The 17,677-nt window shown below is 37.3% G+C and overlaps 1 long non-coding RNA gene across 2 annotated transcripts in view; it reads left to right on the top strand.

Moving 5' to 3' along the window:
- The window catches only part of LOC140513093 (uncharacterized), an 82,013-nt gene that overhangs the window by 1,569 nt on the left and 62,767 nt on the right, over positions 1-17,677 (top strand). Inside the window, exons 1-2 of one of the 2 annotated variants that reach the window (XR_011970066.1) lie at positions 8,574-8,781; positions 13,919-14,003. This is a non-coding gene — a long non-coding RNA (uncharacterized lncRNA). Of the gene's footprint in view, positions 1-8,573; positions 8,782-13,918; positions 14,004-17,677 lie in introns of those variants that run through there. The other variant, XR_011970065.1, reaches the window with a different exon arrangement.

Here is a 17,677-nt window from a genome sequence, read left to right on the forward strand (position 1 = left end):
CCTCGTTTTGAAAACCTAGGTGTTGCTGCTTTTCTCTCTGGTAACTATGTATGTAGGGTCATACAGCTGAACCTGTCTGTTGATCTATGATGTAAGTATTGCTTATGGTCAGGCAACTGGAAGCCCTGTCTGTTGATCTTTATTTCTCTGTATTTTTTCTGAAGTTTAGAGTGCTAACTTTTCCCCCTGAACTAAGTGAATGAGATATATCTATATATAGATAAAAATATCTATATTTGTATATACTTGATTAAAGTGATTGCTGACCTCTCAAAAGTTACCTTTCCTTTTAGAAAAGCAGATCTTAGAACCTGTGATGGGAGGCCTTCCTGTGTATGTCAGTGTGCTTGCTTTTATACTCCTTCTACCAAAACTCTTTTCTCTGGCCTCTACTCTACTGAATGTTTGTTATCTCCAATTAGAAGACAAGCTCCTTGAGATCAGGGACTGTCTCACTTTTGTATTTATATTTCCATTCTTTAATACAATGCCTATCACAGAGTAACCAAGTAAATACTTTTCCATTCACTCATTCATTCATCCTTTCAACAGGCTTATAAAATTTTCAGATACTCTGCTAGACCCTTAGGATCTAAAACCAAAAATTCAACAGTCCCGGTCCTCAACAACTTTTTTTTTTTTAAATTAGAGTGTAATAGATGGTAAGTCTACTTTGTTAGGAACATAGAATACATGAAGAGGAATAAGCCTTGAGAGATATGTTGGAGTCAGATTGTATAGGGCTTTAAATGTCAAACAGAAGAGTTTGTATTTTATCCTGGTGGGAACTACTGGAGCTTCAGGCTGGGGAAAAGTATGGTCAGCTTGACCTGTGCTTTAGGAATATCACTTTGACAGCTGTATGGAAGCTGAATTAATAGCTATAGTGTTTTAAGGTTACAAAACAGTATACATATGCTAATGTCAAATAATTTTATCCTCACAACAACCCTGCGAAATAGATGTCATTATTTTTTCATTCTATGCATGAGAAAGTTGAGGCTTTGAGGAAGGAATCAGACTCTGATTTTCCTACTCAAACCTAGCGCTATATTCACACTGCCTCCTACCTGCCCTATCAAATGAGATAATATTTGTAAAGCACTTAGTGCCTGCCACATAGTAGGTACTTAAAAAATGCTTGTTCCTTCCATACTCTAAGGAGACTGGAGGAATAGACAAGCCCAAAAAGAATAGATAAACAGGGAAAATTAAATATGAGAATTTAGGGATCGAAACTTGGGGAAGTTGTATAAAACTACATGAAGTTCATCACGGATTTAAGGTGCTGAGTGACATGGTTTGCCAGTGCCTGGCCTCTTTCTGATAAGGTATGAGGATGTGACAACAAATTACCCTTTTTAAGTTAAAGGAATCATCTCACAGGAAGTCCAACTTTTGGCATGACAGAGTTGAGCAAGAATGGTTGGGTAAAAGTTCATGAAAGAAAACCACATTTGATGAGTCTCATAGGACTTAGGCAGCTGGAGGGAGGTGTGGGAAGGCATTCTAAGCAGGAACAGCCACAAAGATGGCAATTACTTCCAGTTTGGATAGGCTGAGTTTGGTAAGTGGCTCAACAGTCCAGTTCTTGCTTTCAGATCAGTGGGGGCCATTGCTAGAGTAGTGATGGTGTAGCATCATAGGTAACTCCAAGAGTATGTCCAATTTGTAGATACATTATTTGGCTGTTTAGTTATAATTCCCACTTATATAGTAGTTAAAGGTTTATAAAATGCTTTTCTCAGAACACTAAAAGAGTGTTATTATCTCTATTGTATGACAGGAAACACCAAGGTTCAGAAGAAAAAAGTAAATTGCTCAGGGTCATACAGCTGTCAGAACCAGTATTCAAATTCAGATCTTTTGGCTCAGAGAACATCCTTCAAATCTTGATCTTGTTTTTGACCAAAAGAATTGGATAAGATTTACAGCCATGAATTGGTTGTGCTTTTCATCCCTGGAGAGAGTACTTACATTGATGAGATCATAGGTCCATTAAAATAGCAAGACATTGACCATCTAAAGCCATCACTTCTTTACTATGAAATTCCCTTAAAATATCACACCCATTTAGGAAAAAAATTATATCTCCATTTTCTGTTATATTTTAAAAATGGGAAATTCAACAAAAGACATGGGTACATGACAATAATAAAATTAACTAGCAATTATATAGTGCCTAATAGTTTGCAAAGAGCTTTCCATATATTAACTCATTTGTATGAGGCAACTAGGTGGTGCAGTAGATAGAGTGCAGGGCCTGGAGTCAGGAAGACTCATTTTCATGAGCACAAATCTGGCCTCAGTCACTTACTAACTATGTGACCCTGGTTAAGTCACTTAACCCTGTTTACCTCAGTTTCCTCACCTGCAAAATGAGCTGGAGAAGGAAATGGAAAGCCACTCCAGTATCTTTGCCAAGAAAGTCCCAAATGGGGTTGTGAAGAGTCAGACATGACTGAGGTAACTAAACAACACCAAAAGAAATCTTGGGGTTCACAGGAACCTCAGTGAAAATTTGAGATTTTTTCCCCCATTTTTGTCACTGAGGAGATATGGTTAATGCCATAACTATATTATGTGAATTCCTTGCAATTGGGAGTTACATTCCAAAGCAATATAAAGACTGCCTCTTAAGCTAATCATCTGCTGTAGGACTCCAGAGATAGGCCACAAAATCTAATTACTTTGGCAGGTACACAGTCTATCCAGTCCTGCCTTAAAAAAAAAATGTAACCCCCTATTGTTACCTGTATGAGATTTTACGTGGCAAAACTTTTTAACCCTGTGTAACAAAGCTTTGAATATTTACCAGGGCCATAGACAGACTTGAAAGGAATCAGCAGATACACAGTCAGACTCTTCTCCCTGGAAGAGTATAAAGGTTTGTGAGCTTCTATGTTTTCACATGTGAGAGAGAGATGAGAAAGCAAATTGGTTAAAGCAATTCCAGGAGCACACAAAGCTAACATGTCCTTCAGCAGTTCCAGCATCGTCCTTGGAGATTCTCCGCTCCTTCATGCTGTTTATTTCATCTAGCTCCCAGGGGCAGGCCTTGACAAGTCATTTGTTCCTAGAAGACACCTCAAGAGCTAACCTTCAACATTTACAATGGAGGAATCATTCTCTGGAGGAAATACATGCAGAACATAGCTATGTTCATAAAATATTAAATACCCTGTCCTCCAGCGAGATTTAGAGACGGGATGCTCTTTGCCTCACCATTCCTCATTATTTTACACACATTGTTACACATGTGGATGCACACATAACTTGTCTCCCTATCCTACCCAGCCTAATGCTTCTTTGGGAGAAACCCAGCATTATTTACTTTATTGCATTATTTACACTTTTAAATTGTACTCTGGATTAATTGCTATTGAAGTCCAAATTTAATTAGCATAAACTTTAGTAACAGCTTAATAAAAATTAAATTACAAGTCATTTTTCTTTGAGAAATATTAGGATTTATTAGTGGTCCCTCCAAAACTAATTAGTTTGAACTGATACATTTCAGCATTAAACCAGGGAAGAAGCTTTGCTGGTTGTTGTTTTTAATTATATTGAACATATTTATCCCTTCTCTCTCCCTGCTTTCAGCTGTACATTTGAGTGATTGCATTAGAAGGCTGATGTCTCCACTGCTAGTTCAAGGCTTTGGCAAAGTCATAACGGTCACTGAGAGTGCGATTGGCTCCTCTCAGAGAAGCCAAGGAAATCCTGAGCTAATGGAGATAATTAGGTCACAATTTTAAAAAAAGTTTGAAGCAAAGGAATGTGCAAAATGAAGATTTGATATCCAAGAGGCACAAAACAATCCTTGTGAATCTAATGGGAAAGAAGAAATTGGAGCCAAATGTTGTAATTTGTGTCATCGTGCTAGGAAATGACAAACTTTCTTAAAAAAAAAACACATCATACCAGAATACTTGGAAATTCAAACCTTAAACTTTTTGCTGTCTACAAACAAGGCTAGGGCCATAGAGAGACTAGAAGAGGCTTTTTTTTCTTTTGCCATTGATAGATTTATTCTCATTACATCTAATTCTAATGATTTTTGGATGGAGAGTTTTAGGTATTTTATAAACCATTGAAATCATTGCCATGATACATGTAAAATTGAGTGCAGAATGGGACATGAATTTGAAAAAGCAACAACAGAAGCTATTGAAGTTTTTGGTAATTTAGAAAATAAAGGAAGGAAACAGATACCTATTAAATATCTACTGTGTGACAGGCACTGTGCTAACTGTGCTAAACTTCATTTGATTCTTACAATAACCCATGAGTTAAGTGTTATTTGTCCCTATTTTATAGTCGAGAAAACTGAAACTAATAGAAATCATGTGAATTGTTCAGTCACAAAACTAATAAGTATCTGAGGTCAGATTTGAACTCAGATCTTCCTGATTCTCAGAACATCACTCTATCAACTATGACACCTAAATGCCTCTGAGTCTCTAAAGTAATTTTTTGTTTTGCTGTTGTTTTACCTGGGAGTGACATGCTCTGACTTGTGCCATAGGAAGATTATTTTGGCACTATATGGAGGATTGATTAGAGAAAGGACAAAATAGAAGCAGGGAGACAAATTGGGCAGCTATTATCATAGTATAGAACAGGGGAGTTGAAGCTGTGGTCTTGAGGTCATATATATCCCTCTAGGTCCTCAAGTGGGGCCCTTTGACTGAATCTCAGCTTCACAGAACAAATCCCCTTAATGAAAGGATTTATTGTGTAAAACGTGGACTCAGTCAAAAGGCCTCACCCAAGGACCTAGAGGGCCCCATGTGGCCTGGAGACTGCAGGTTTCCCACCTCTGGTTAGGATCTGAACTGGGGAGTAGTGGGGATGGTCCCACAGGAGAGAAAGCAGGATTAGATAGCTATCAATCAACAAGCATTTACTAAGTGCTAAGCACTGTGCTAGATACTGGGGAACACAAAGACTTAAAATGAAAATCTACAAATATATTAAAATGAGCATATTTTTAAACAAGTGTTTTAATTCACTTGTAGCAGAGACTAAATGGGATCCTGAGGAAGAAGATTTTGAAAAGGGAAGATTCTGAAGAGATTCTTGAAGGTTCTGAAAAGAATCTGAAAAGAGAAAAAGGAAACAGAATAGGGAAGAGGTGGTGCTACAGACTTTAAGATTTCACTCACTTCAAAGTTATTCTTAGGCCTCACCTTGACAACCCCAGCCCTGCTAGTAAAGGCTTCCTCCTGGCTTTGGGAAAACATCAAAGCCTAGAATTGTTCTTTTCCTTTCATTTTTCAAAGTTCACTTATTTCAAGCTAATTGAAGTCTTAAAAGACTATATTATTAAGCTCCTTGTCCACTTAAAAATTAAGGCCACAAATTCAAGTAATAGAACATTAGTAATGGATAGGGTCATGGATTTAAGAAATCTGTGGGGTGCTTAGTCCTTTTGGGGAGTTTACCTGGCATGGATGGAAAATCCATGAAAATAGAAGCTAGCAGATTTGGCATCTAGTCTTAGCTCTCTCAGTGAGTGGAAAGAATGCTGTACTTGGAATCAGCAAGATGGTGTATTCATATTCAACCTCTGATACTTCCTGCTTTGATTAGCATCATCATGTTATACAACCTATCCAAGTCTCAGTTTCCTCTTGTGTAAAACAAAAAGCACCTATCTCACAGGACGGCAAATGTTCTAATGTATATAAATTGTTTTGCAAACCTTAAAGCAGATATATAATTGTGAATTATAATTGTCATCTTGTAATATAACTTTGGGCAAAATAGGCATCATGGTGGAATGAAAAACAGGATTTGACAATAGGGGAGTATTGAGATTGAATCTGACTTTTGACACTTATTAGTTACATAACCTTAGCAAAGAGCTTTGGGAGCCTGAAAAAATTACATGTCAGATATTAATGTAACAGGCAAAATCTGAGGAATCCCTGGATTTTCTCTAAAGAATATGTGTGTTTTGGCCCCACGAGGAGGAATATGTTCTCTGATTTCTCATTAAAGGATCGAGCCTCCAACAACTCCTGGCTAGCTCTCCCTTGTACCTATAACCAGGGGCTATGTTGAACATGATTGTTAATTAAACCTGAAGTAACTATTCCTTTAGTGGGAGTAATAAGAAAGGAAAAAGCTCTTTCTTCTTTGAAAATAGTCTCTTTATTGGAATATTGCTTTGGAAGGAGAGGGTTGATTTATTTCCTTTCCCTTCTTTCCTCATCTCCCCCCCCCCCACCCCGTTATGGGCTATGACAACATGGCAGTGAGAGCCTGTGTTTGCCTAAGTGATCTCCAGGATAGACATCAAGTTCTCAAGTATCTCTTTTCCTTTATATTCCTTTCCATGGAATTAGGTGACTGGAAAATAATCCTGAGATACTGATGTTCTTAGCTATGGGGGATAATCTGTGAGCTCAAGGGTTCATGGTTTTCTCAATATTGACTGTCTTGAGAGAGTGCTTGTTGCAACTGTGATAATTCTCTAAGCAGAAGATGACAGTAATAGTATTATCTTGGAATTTGAAAGTGTAAGCCATGTCCCAGCTGGCAAGAAGATCTGATCCTTGACATACCACTCAGATCGTGCAGAGAGATGCAAAAGTGAAGTCTGTTTAGCAGTTCCAAAAATCTATGGAATTCTTATCTACTTGCCAAAATAGTATAGTAGTAGGAACCCACTTTTTAAGTATTTATCAATGTACAGTTTTGAGTCGTTTGCATTTTCAACATTTATTTCATGAGTAGGGATAAAACAGGGAGATATTCTTTCACCAAGTATTCATTCTTGTGATGGAGGAGATTCAGCACGAAGGCCAGCTTGGGGATGAAGACTCTTTCTAGATGTTGAAGTCCTCTAGATGCTTTGGTTTAAGGATGATTTTGTGCTGATCGCATAATGCCTAAAGCCATGGGAAGCATCCGAGAAGAGATCTGTCCTCTCTCAGAGGTATTTGGCTTGTCTATCCACAGGAAAAGAACAAATGGATAAAATCTCTTTGCTTGTCAGACAGATGACACAATGGATAGAGTTCTGGGCCTAGAGTCAAGATCTGAGTTCAAGTCTGGACTCAGACAAAGCTGTCTGATTGTGGGCAAGTCATTTAACCTCTGTCTGTTTCAGTTTCTTCAACTGTAAATACAAGATAATAAATGCAGGGATTATCTCTCCCCGGGTTGGTGTGAGGATCAAATGAAATAAAATTTGTAAAGCAATTAGCTGGCACATAGAACAATCCATGACTATTCCTTCTTTTCCATCCCTCTCTTTATCGCTCATATTATGACACACATCTCAATGGATATCGTGTAGAGCTTATTCAGTGGTATGTCTGAGACAGACAATACAGAAAGACAATTAACTGGACCTAGAGTTGAAAATGAGGAGGAGAAAAGTCTAGCATGGTTTGGGAAAATTAAAAAGCATTTTTATAGTTCTAAAGCTTTCCTATAAAGCAAAAGGTACATCCTTGCAACACATGTTTTTATCAATGTTGCTGCAAGACCTATAATGTTATTGTCTCTGAAGCACTAAAGGCGAGTATGGTCACAGAGGGCTGTGGAGATCTATATGCTGGGTGTGAATATGCTACAAAATATAGTCAGCAAGGAACTATGAAAAACAGTCATAAAGACTGGCATTAAGGAACTTTATGACAGAGAGGGAAAATGGTCACATGGTAAGAGTTAAAGATGACAGATGGATGGCCCTGATACCTCTACAATGTCAGGAGAAACTGAAGGAGACATCAAATCTATGGACCTACTGTGGTAGAGTTCAGGTAGGACACAGATGACTGTCACACTGGATGGTGAGGCAGGAGTGAATAGGTTGTGATCTTTATCATTGGCAGTAATTCTTAAATTGATAATATTATGAACCCATTTGAGTATTTGACAGGAAATAAATAGCTGTCCTATGTCTGAAATATACTTCTTTGTATACCAACTTTTTTTAGAAGGGACCCTGTTAATTTCTTCTGGGGAGTTCATAAACATCAGCCGTATTTGATTTTATTTAAGTGATCTTTTACCCCAAAACCTCAGGGAGGAGGCCTTAAGGACACACACACACACACACACACACACACACACACACACACACACACACACACTGAGAGAGAGAGACAAAGACACAGAGAGAGACATACGCACAGGGAGAAAGAGACAAACAGAGACAGAAATAGAGACAAAGAGAGAGAGATAGGGAAACACACAGAGAGACAGAGACAGAGAGATGAAGAAAGCTTTAATCTTTTCTCTATGAGATTGTGTTCCCTGCAGACTGAACTTTGTCTGAGACTAGAGTTACAGCCCATTTGTGCGAACAGGTGTCTTACTTGGGCTATAAGTGATATTATTTATTACTTATGTTGCTTTTACTTATTCGATTTTGTGAAAGAGAAGCAGAATAGTAGAATGAAAAGTCCAAATTTTGAATCTGAAGTTTCTAGGGGAGTCCAGGACTGTAATCTCTCCTCAACACACCCTATCTGTATGACCCTGGCAAAGTGCAAGGTAAGCCTAAAATGTCAACTATTATTATTAGAGAAAAGCAGCCTAGAGTGGTGGATAACACACCAATCCTGAAGCCAGGAAGACCCAGCTTCAACTCCTGTCTCTGACATGTATTGGCTGTGACCCTGGGACTTAACGTCTTAGGGTTCTAGGTAATATTCTGAGTATAGATTCCAGGGAAAGTGTCAACCTGCATTGCTATAGAGTTTCCTCACCTGAGAATTCCTCATATGAATGAAATTATAGGACTTCTCTTCCTATTATTAGGTAAGTCTTCTTTTCTCTAGTGCTTAATATCTGTATCTATAATAAGAATAGATGAACTAGATAGTTGCTAAAGTTTCTTAAAGTCCTAAATTTTTATGATTCTACTAAAATGTTTTAAACCTAAATTTTAAATCCTATTTCAGGTTATATGTACACAATAACAAATATAAAATTTCTTCAGTAATATTAACAAATATTTAGATTGTAACCTCCTCATTAGTGTCTCTGCTTCAAGTTTCTCCCCCTCTCCAATCTCTCCTTCACACAGGAGCTAACGTGGTTTTCCTATAGATTTTTTTCCTAGGTTAGACCATGTCAGTTTCCTATTCAACAAACTTCAACGGCTCCCTATTGCCTCTGTGACCAAAAACCAACTCTTTTTTACTGTTAAAACCTTTTACAACTTTGGCACCAAATTATCTTTCAGATTCTATTATATTTATTCTGCTTTTTACACTTGCTTTCGGTCTCTGTTTTCAGTTGTTTACAGTTGTCTGACTCTTTATGACTTTATTGGGGGTTTTCTTAGCAAAGACAGTGGAGTAGTTTGCCATTTTCCTTCTCCAGCTCATTTTACAGATGAGGAAACTGAGGCAAATGAGGTTAAGTGAATTGCCCAGGGTCATGTCTTCTTGACTCCAGGCCTAGTACACTATCCACTGTGCCATCTAACTGCTCTTCCTGTATTTTACAGTCCAGTCAAGCGGGTCTTAGTGTTTCTTGCACATTGACTTCATTTTTTTTTATCTCTCTGCCTTTGCACTGGCTCTTCCCCCTTGTTTAGAATGCTCTCTTGTCTCACCTCTGTCTCTTAGGGTCCCTTATTTTCTTTAAAACTCAGCTCAAGTGCCATTTGCCTCATGAAGCCTTTCTTGATTGACTCTCTTACTAGTGTTTCTACCCCAAATTATCTTAATCATGGTGTGTACCTGTATTTGCATTTATGCTATTTTGCTTGTACTTATTTATATGTCTTATCTCCCCTAGAGAACAGGACAGACACTGTCTTCTTTGCCCTATGTATATCCAATACCTAGTCCAGCATTTGGTGCATAGTAGACGCAGTAAATGCTTGGTGATCAATTGATGTTTATATATATCATATATAAAGATTTTAATATATAATGTGTGTATGTTTACATATTTATATAGATACAGATAAAAATCTTGGTCTCTGATTAATTTTTTAGTTTTTAGCTAATTAGATTGAGTCTGTCATCTCTGTCTGTTTGTTTGTGTCTGTCTATCTTTGTTTCTCTCTATCATTAAGGCCTCCCCCTGAAGTTGTTGGAGAAAAGATCACTTAAATAAAATTGATACTTCAGACCCAGACTGAAAAACAAGAAGTGATTAACTCATGTCTCCACTATTGGCTTGTATAGTCTGATTATTCAGTTTCTTCTCAATTAACAGACCTTGGCAAGGAACAGTACTGGAAGAACAAAACATTTCATCTGAACAGGAATGAATAACAAAGCAACAGAAAATCTCTGCCACATTTCTTGATCCTTTATAGTTTTTTGTACACTTAAAGTGAGGCAAACCTGTTGGGGATGGAAGCTCAATTCCATGTGGACAGTCTCGGGCGGGTAAAGGTGGGAACTTCTAAATCTTAGAGTTCTCATGAGGCCCCCCATGAAACACCAGGGAATCGAGGAGTGAGACCAAGCTATCTCGTGTATTTCCACCTCTTCCCGTGAGAAACGTGATGGGAGGAGCATCCCCGCCCTCGAGACTGTCCCGGATCTGGGCACACCTATTGTTATCTAACAGGCACGGTATTCAGGTGCAAACTACACAGCCGGAGAGCTTAATTAGGGTCAGGAAAGCCTGAAGGTGCTCTTAGCGCGGAGGGGCCCTGACAGGACAGAGGGCTCCGTTTTTCCTCTCTTCGCTCTCCCCTCCCCCTCCCTCCCCACTTACACTTCTGCTTCCAATCTCTTACTGTAAGATCTTTGCCTTCTTGGGAGATTTCTCTCTCCCTCCTAAGGAAGAGCTCCCCCTGCACATGTAACCAGGACCCTGAATAAAGCCTAACCCTTGTTCGACTCCGGAAAGTCTCTTCTCTCATACGTTTATCTGGTTTGGCCAGCCGAAGACCTGCGATAGGTATAAGGTAAGACTCGGGTAGCCCTCAGGCCTCTAGGCCTGGCACAAACCATTGTACAATTTGAATATTAGTGAGGCAACGCAGAGAAATTCAAGAAAAAATGAAGTTTAGATACTTTTCTGGTACATATGAAGGTAACCTATTCCTCCTTTAATATTCCTTATACTTATTTACAATTTTCTGTTATATGAAACATACTAAAAATGATAAGGTACATTCCTTAGTGGTGTTATATTCCTATATGTTCAGTTAAATTCAATAAACATATTACCTAGAATTTTTGAGATACTGTGTTATGTGCTTAGGAAAGGAAAAAGGGAAGGAAAAAAACCCCATATGACTGCCATTTCCCTTAAGGAGCTTACATTCAACTGTTAGAGAGTTGTACAACCTCAATCAGGTTAGTATTAAGTAGGTATAGCCATATAAACTCTACAGGATCCATACCCAACTTCCATTCAGAATAGATAGCTAGCTACATTTTCTTTCAGGTTTCTTTACCACTTTGAGGCTATGGAATTTCTTGCTAATGCTATTGGCTTGAGCCCATTCTAGTGTACTTTCCCAATAACACATATACACGCATTATATACATGTATACACACACATAAATACATACACATGAATGTATATATGCACATTTATATTAGGAACATATGTTTAACATATGCATATATAATACTTATATAGACAGATAAAGATATCAGTAGACATAGAAAGAACAGAAGTATGAAAATATCCTACACTAAACTGGTGACATCGTTTCCCTTATATTATCTAGCCCATAAAAAAAGAGTAAACTCAAGCACCATCTTGCTAAACGGGCTTGTCTTCCTTATATCTGCCAGTTCCCCCCCACCCCCACCCCCGCCCCGGCCCTTCCCATTTTCCTCCACTTCTAAAAGCTGCTTTCCATTCACAATGTTGTACTTGGGGGTGGGCAGAGAGGGAGGGAAGTTGGAAAGGGGAGAAAGAGAGAGAGAGAGAATAAAATTTCTACTCTATTTCCTTTCCACCATTTTACAAATGAGAAAACTGAGGATGAGAGGTTAAGTTACTTGACCAAAGAGGTGATTGGTATATAATATCTATCCTGAGTTCTTATCTTACTCTATCCGGAGTTAGAATAAGTGCATTAGACTAATATGATTGATCCAGAGTTCCTGATTCCCCCAAAGATACCTTTTAGCAAGTCAACCAGGGGGAGAAATCAGTATATGAGGCTGGTTAAATCCCCAGCCAGTGCAATGAGGGTGCTACTAGTACTTTTCCATCTGGAAAATACCATCTGGTGCCAGTTTTAACCAGTTTGCAAGAGTAAATTGTTACATTTTCAGTGTGAAGATTAATACCCCAGAAAAAAGATAATAGCTACAAATTAGGGATTGATTTATTGTTTTGATAGTTGTCTAGATTTAAGGAAGTGATGGGAAAATATTAATAATGCAGATTACACTAAAGGTGTGTTATATGTACATTTTTTTTACACAGTTGTTAAATATACACTAGCACTCCCTTGTTTTGCTCTATAAACATTGCTTGAGCCCAACAGGAATGAAATAGAAGTTTAGGGAATAAAACGATATCATATTGTAGGCCTCATAAGTGCAGATCAAGAAAAATAATAATAAAAAACCTGGCATTTATGTAGCAGATAGGTGGTGTAGTGGATAAAACACTGGGCCTGGAATCAGGAGGACTGGAGTTCAAATTTGGATCAGACTCTTACTAACTGTGTGAACTTGGGCAAGTCACTTAACCCTTTTTGCCTCAGTTTCCTCATTTAAAAAAATGAACTGGAAAAAGAAATGGCAAACTACTGTAGTATCTTTGCCAAGAAAATGATGGGGTTGTGAATAGTCAGACATGACTGAACAACAAAAAATAGCTCTTCTTTCCTCTTTGTCAGGTAGTTAATTAAAATCCTCCCTTCTCTTTAGCTTCTTAGTTTGTGTTTTCCTAATTTTTGGTGCCTTTTTCTAAAAATTGATTTTTACCCTGTTCTCTTAATTTTCTTCCTTGTCTATTTTATTCTTTTATTCATGGTTCTTATACTTATTTATTCTTTCTTTAGTCTCCGTATTCTTTGTGGAAATAAAGCTTTTAAAGTATTCATTTTGAATTCCCCTTTCAAAGCAATTTCTAGATTATTTATTGCTTTGTAGCACTTACCTATTTTATCTTTTCCTGTTTCTGTCCCATTCTCAGAAATGTAAATTCCTGAAGGAGAGAGAGGTGTTAGAAGCATTGTGCAATGGTAGAAATTTCCTTTATCCCTGATTCTGGGGTCCATTTATACTCCCTGCTTTCCCTATGGTCATTTTTTTTCCTTTTTCTATGAAACAACCTCTCTGAGGTCATGCCTTCCCACCCTTCTGGGTTTCAATTGTTCCTACGAGCTCTGATTTCCCTTCTACTTAGGCATCATGGTCTTCTAAGGAACACAACATTCAAGAAATAGTTCCAAAATCTTTGCAGTTCATACCTATTTAAGGTTCCCATCTTCACAATATCTATCTCATCCTCTAGGAATGTTCTTCAATTGGATTTCATCCTACCACCAAATTAAGATCTTCCCTTTCTTTCTCCCTGTGTCAGTCCTCTCTCTTTGCCCCCCAACTCTCTCATAGACCCTCTTTATCCTGAGAGATTCATACAGGGGTTAGTTTCCTTTCATTGTTTACCATTGACCAAATTAGTGAACTCACCCATTCTCTTTTTTCTTCCTCTTTTATGAGCCTTTATCTTTCTTAATTGAGTTCCACATGGAACATTGATTTAACTGTAGTGAAAACCTTGTGAGTTTTACTCTGCAGTGTTTCAGGCCTGTTCTACTACCATCATTTCTATTTAAATTCTGTTTTCATCCTTGTCTCCTTCTTTCCTATTGGTGTTATTTTGTTGTCATTTTTTTTAACCCCATAGATTTCTTTCTCTTTCTAGTTTTTTCTTTTCTCCCCTAGGGTAATTTATTTGTAAATAATGACTCAAAAACCAGTATTTTATTGGATGTCCCATCTTTTTTAGGTGTAGGTTTTTCTGGTATGCCTCCTTGGATTTGATCTTGAGGTCCTGTACTCTTCAGAATATATTATTCCATTCATTTTTCCTGGTGAGTACAGAATTATCTTGTATTATTTAAATTTCTTTGCCTTTATACTTGAAAATCTTCCTTCTGGTCATTTATAGAATTTACTTATTTGTTATGAATATTGTTCAATTAGGCCAATATGTGTATTGCAGTTTGGAACTTACTTTTTTCCCCTGGAAGCTATCTGAATTATTTTAATTGACCTTTATAATGTGTTCATATGTTTTGAACAGTTAAAACGAGAGGCCTTCTGCCCTACTCCTTTTTATTTTGGTCAGATAGAATGAATGGCATAGAGTAAGCTGGCATGAATGGATGACAATATGATTCACAGTTCTTATTACATTAGTTTATCCTACCTCCTCCCTAACCTATCCCTTTTCTAAACTTCCATGCTTCTATCAAAGCTAACTTGACCTCTCAAGTCTTCACTCTTCCTCATACACCATGTCTAAGCAATTGCCAGATTTTTTTATTTTCACTTTCACCTCATATCATGGTCATTTCTTCCCCTTTGCTCTATTCAAATAGTCACCACCCTATTTTAGGCCTATTTTATTACCTCTGTCTGAACTTTTGCAGTGACTTCCCATTTGATCTCCATATAGCTGCCAAAGTGATTCCCCCAAAGCACAGGTTTGACCGTGTCAGTCCCTTCTTCAAGAAACTCCTGTGACTTCCTATTCACTCAAAGACAAAGTACTAGTTCATATTGATTTCATCCCTTTTAAATCTCTGTTTTAAGTTCCACAATATACATTATTATTACTATAGTAGAAAATGCCTACAATAAGTAAATTTACATATATTAGAGGTAAGTGATTATTTTTTAATTAATAAAGATGTTGATAACTTTTTCTGTCATCAATTAAAAATTTATACAAGGTCACACAGCCAGTATTCAGGAGGCAATTAAACCCAGGCTTTTATGACACCAAAGCTAGCTCTCTATCTACCAGGTATAGCACCAATGAGATATTCACAGAGTCTATCATGGTCATGAATATCCCAGGGCAATTCTGAATCATGAAATGCAACAGATTCTCCACATGGAAGACAGAACCAAAACATTTATTCAAAGACTAGAAACCCAAATCCATCACAGCAACAAAAATCTATACACAATAACAATGGGAGAGGACAACACCATTCCCAAGCCTTCCCTCTGTTAGGCTTCCCACAAACCAGGTCCCTTAAGTAAATCACAGACAGACTCCCTTAAACAAAATGCCCTTCTCTCACTCACAGCTAGCTGTGAGCTAGCCCGCATCCTTCAGTTCTGACTGCTCTCTCACTAATTTCCCCTCAGTTCTGCCTCTTTCTGTTCTATCCTTCTTGCTTCACCCATTCAGCAAACTCCTCCCACCACAGGCTCCATGTGACTCAGGCAGGTCTCATGGGCCTATTAACGAATGGTAAACATATCATTACACCAGGCAACATTGCTTTTTCAATATAATGTATACAGGGTTCCAAAGTTTTAATAGCTTAAAACTGCATTGGCAGTTTTGGAAAACCCACTGGACATAAGAGACACTAAGTGATTTTATTAGGAAGGGAACACTAACAGCTGAGGGAATTAGGAAAAGATTCTTGTAGAAACTAGATAGGTGAGCCTTGAAAAGGGCAGGGCTTACAAAAGGCAGAAGTACAAGTGAAGAGCATTCCAGACATAAAAGACAGCCTTTGTCGAGGTAAGAAGATGGGAAATGGAATGTCTAGTATCAACAGTGTCAAGGAGGCTAGTTTTCCTAGAACTGTCAGTAAAATCAGGCTAGAACCAGATGACGAAAGGCTTTAATTGATAAACAGAGAGGTTTGTATTTTTCCTCGAGGTAATAGGATGCAGAGAAGTGAGGTATTCAGATGTGTGCATTAATGACAACAATTTATTAGCTCTATATATGATTAGGATGGGTAGTTGGATATTGCAATAATCCAGGTAAAAGGTTATGCTTGTCTGAATTTAGGTGGTTGTGATGTGATTGCAAATAAGAAGATAGATGTGAGAGATATTGGGGAGGTTTAATCTACAAGGTGGCGACTGATTATATATGGGTAGTAAATGAGAGTTAAGAATTGCAAAACTTGCAATACTGGGTGACTGAAAGAACAATGATCCCCTCTATTGAAATATGGCACATAGGAGGGGTCATTTAGAGATACAACAATGAGTTCTGCTTCATACTTGTTGAGTTTGTGATACTTGTGGAACATCTTCAGATTAAGCAGACATCTAGACATAAACTACTGGAGCTTGAGAGGAAAATGAGGGCTGAGTAGATGGATCTTGGAATTATCTAAATAGACATGCTAGGTGAACCCATGAGAAATGGTTAGGTTACTAGGCAAGTGAAGAGAGAAGGGAGAGAAGGGCCAAGTTGAGAATGTTGGAATATATTAGGCATGGAACACTGGACATGAATCACAATATTCATACAGGAACTAAGAAGGATTGGGCAGAAAGGTAGTACATCTTTATTATATTCCCTTGAAAGGTTTGGGGCCACAAACATATTTTAAAATTTATTTTTAAAATATCATTCAAACTTTGTCTAATACTGCATGTCAGATTAAAGTTAGTGAAACATCAAATTCTCAAAATTAAACATATGCTGGTATTTTATTAGAATAAATAAATTTTACTGAGAACTCAGAAAATTTGAACGTCTTTAAAGTAGGAACAATTGTAAGGTCTTTAAGTTGTTACACTATGCTTTTCCTGCACATACTTATAGAGCAATTCTTACCTTTAACAACTAAATTTAAATGGAGCCAATTCTGCCTTTCACTGGTGAAAAAATATGAACCTTCAAGTGATAGGTAGCAATCATTTCCCACATACTAAATTTTTGACTGTACCTTTGTATGACACTTTGATCACACTGTACATTTTTCTCAATAGCTCTCGTTAAATACAGTTGTAATAGCTATAATTCTCTTACAAATGGTCAATTACTCTGGTTAACAAATGGTTTATTAGAATATTAACCTCCATTAAGTCAAAGTCTTAATCATTAACTGCTTCTGATAACCAATTTCTCAAGGTTTATGAACTTGAATAATCAATTTAAATAATGACATCTACGGTTTTTTAGTTGAAAGATAAAATTTGGAAGAGTTTAAGGAGAAATGCCCAATATTCTTTTACATCCTAGGTAACACAATAATTTTTCAAAATGGAACAATTCCCCACTTAAGGTCCCAAAACATTTGTGTTCGCCAAAAAAGGTTGGTTGTCAGCAAATGATATTTTAAATAGCAAAATGTGTCAGTCTCCTGTGGATTGAAGGAAGTTAGGAGCAAACTGATCAGTTGTTCCTTATAAATCATTGTTTGTGAAAAATGATTAATTAACAAAAATCTCTTTAGAATGAATGGTGGATCCACTTTGCAACTTTTACAACAGTTTGCAGTGTCTCTCCTGCTTGGTAAGGGAAGCTCTTGCCTCTTGGTTTTCACTGAATTAAGAAACAAAAAAAGCGTTTATTAATGGCATATTATATACAAAGTGCTGTGCTAAATGCAAGATATACAAATAGAAATACAAGAAAGTTTCTGATTCAGAATTTTCTTTTGGGTCAGATGGAAAAGCCTCAAAGCTCTTAGGATATAGTGACAAAGCAAATGGCAATATTTTTAAAAATGTTATTTCCATTGATAAACCATATCATTTTCTGATTTTGAACTATTTG

This window comes from Notamacropus eugenii, chromosome 7, assembly GCF_028372415.1.
Source record: "Notamacropus eugenii isolate mMacEug1 chromosome 7, mMacEug1.pri_v2, whole genome shotgun sequence".
NCBI lineage: Eukaryota > Metazoa > Chordata > Mammalia > Diprotodontia > Macropodidae > Notamacropus > Notamacropus eugenii.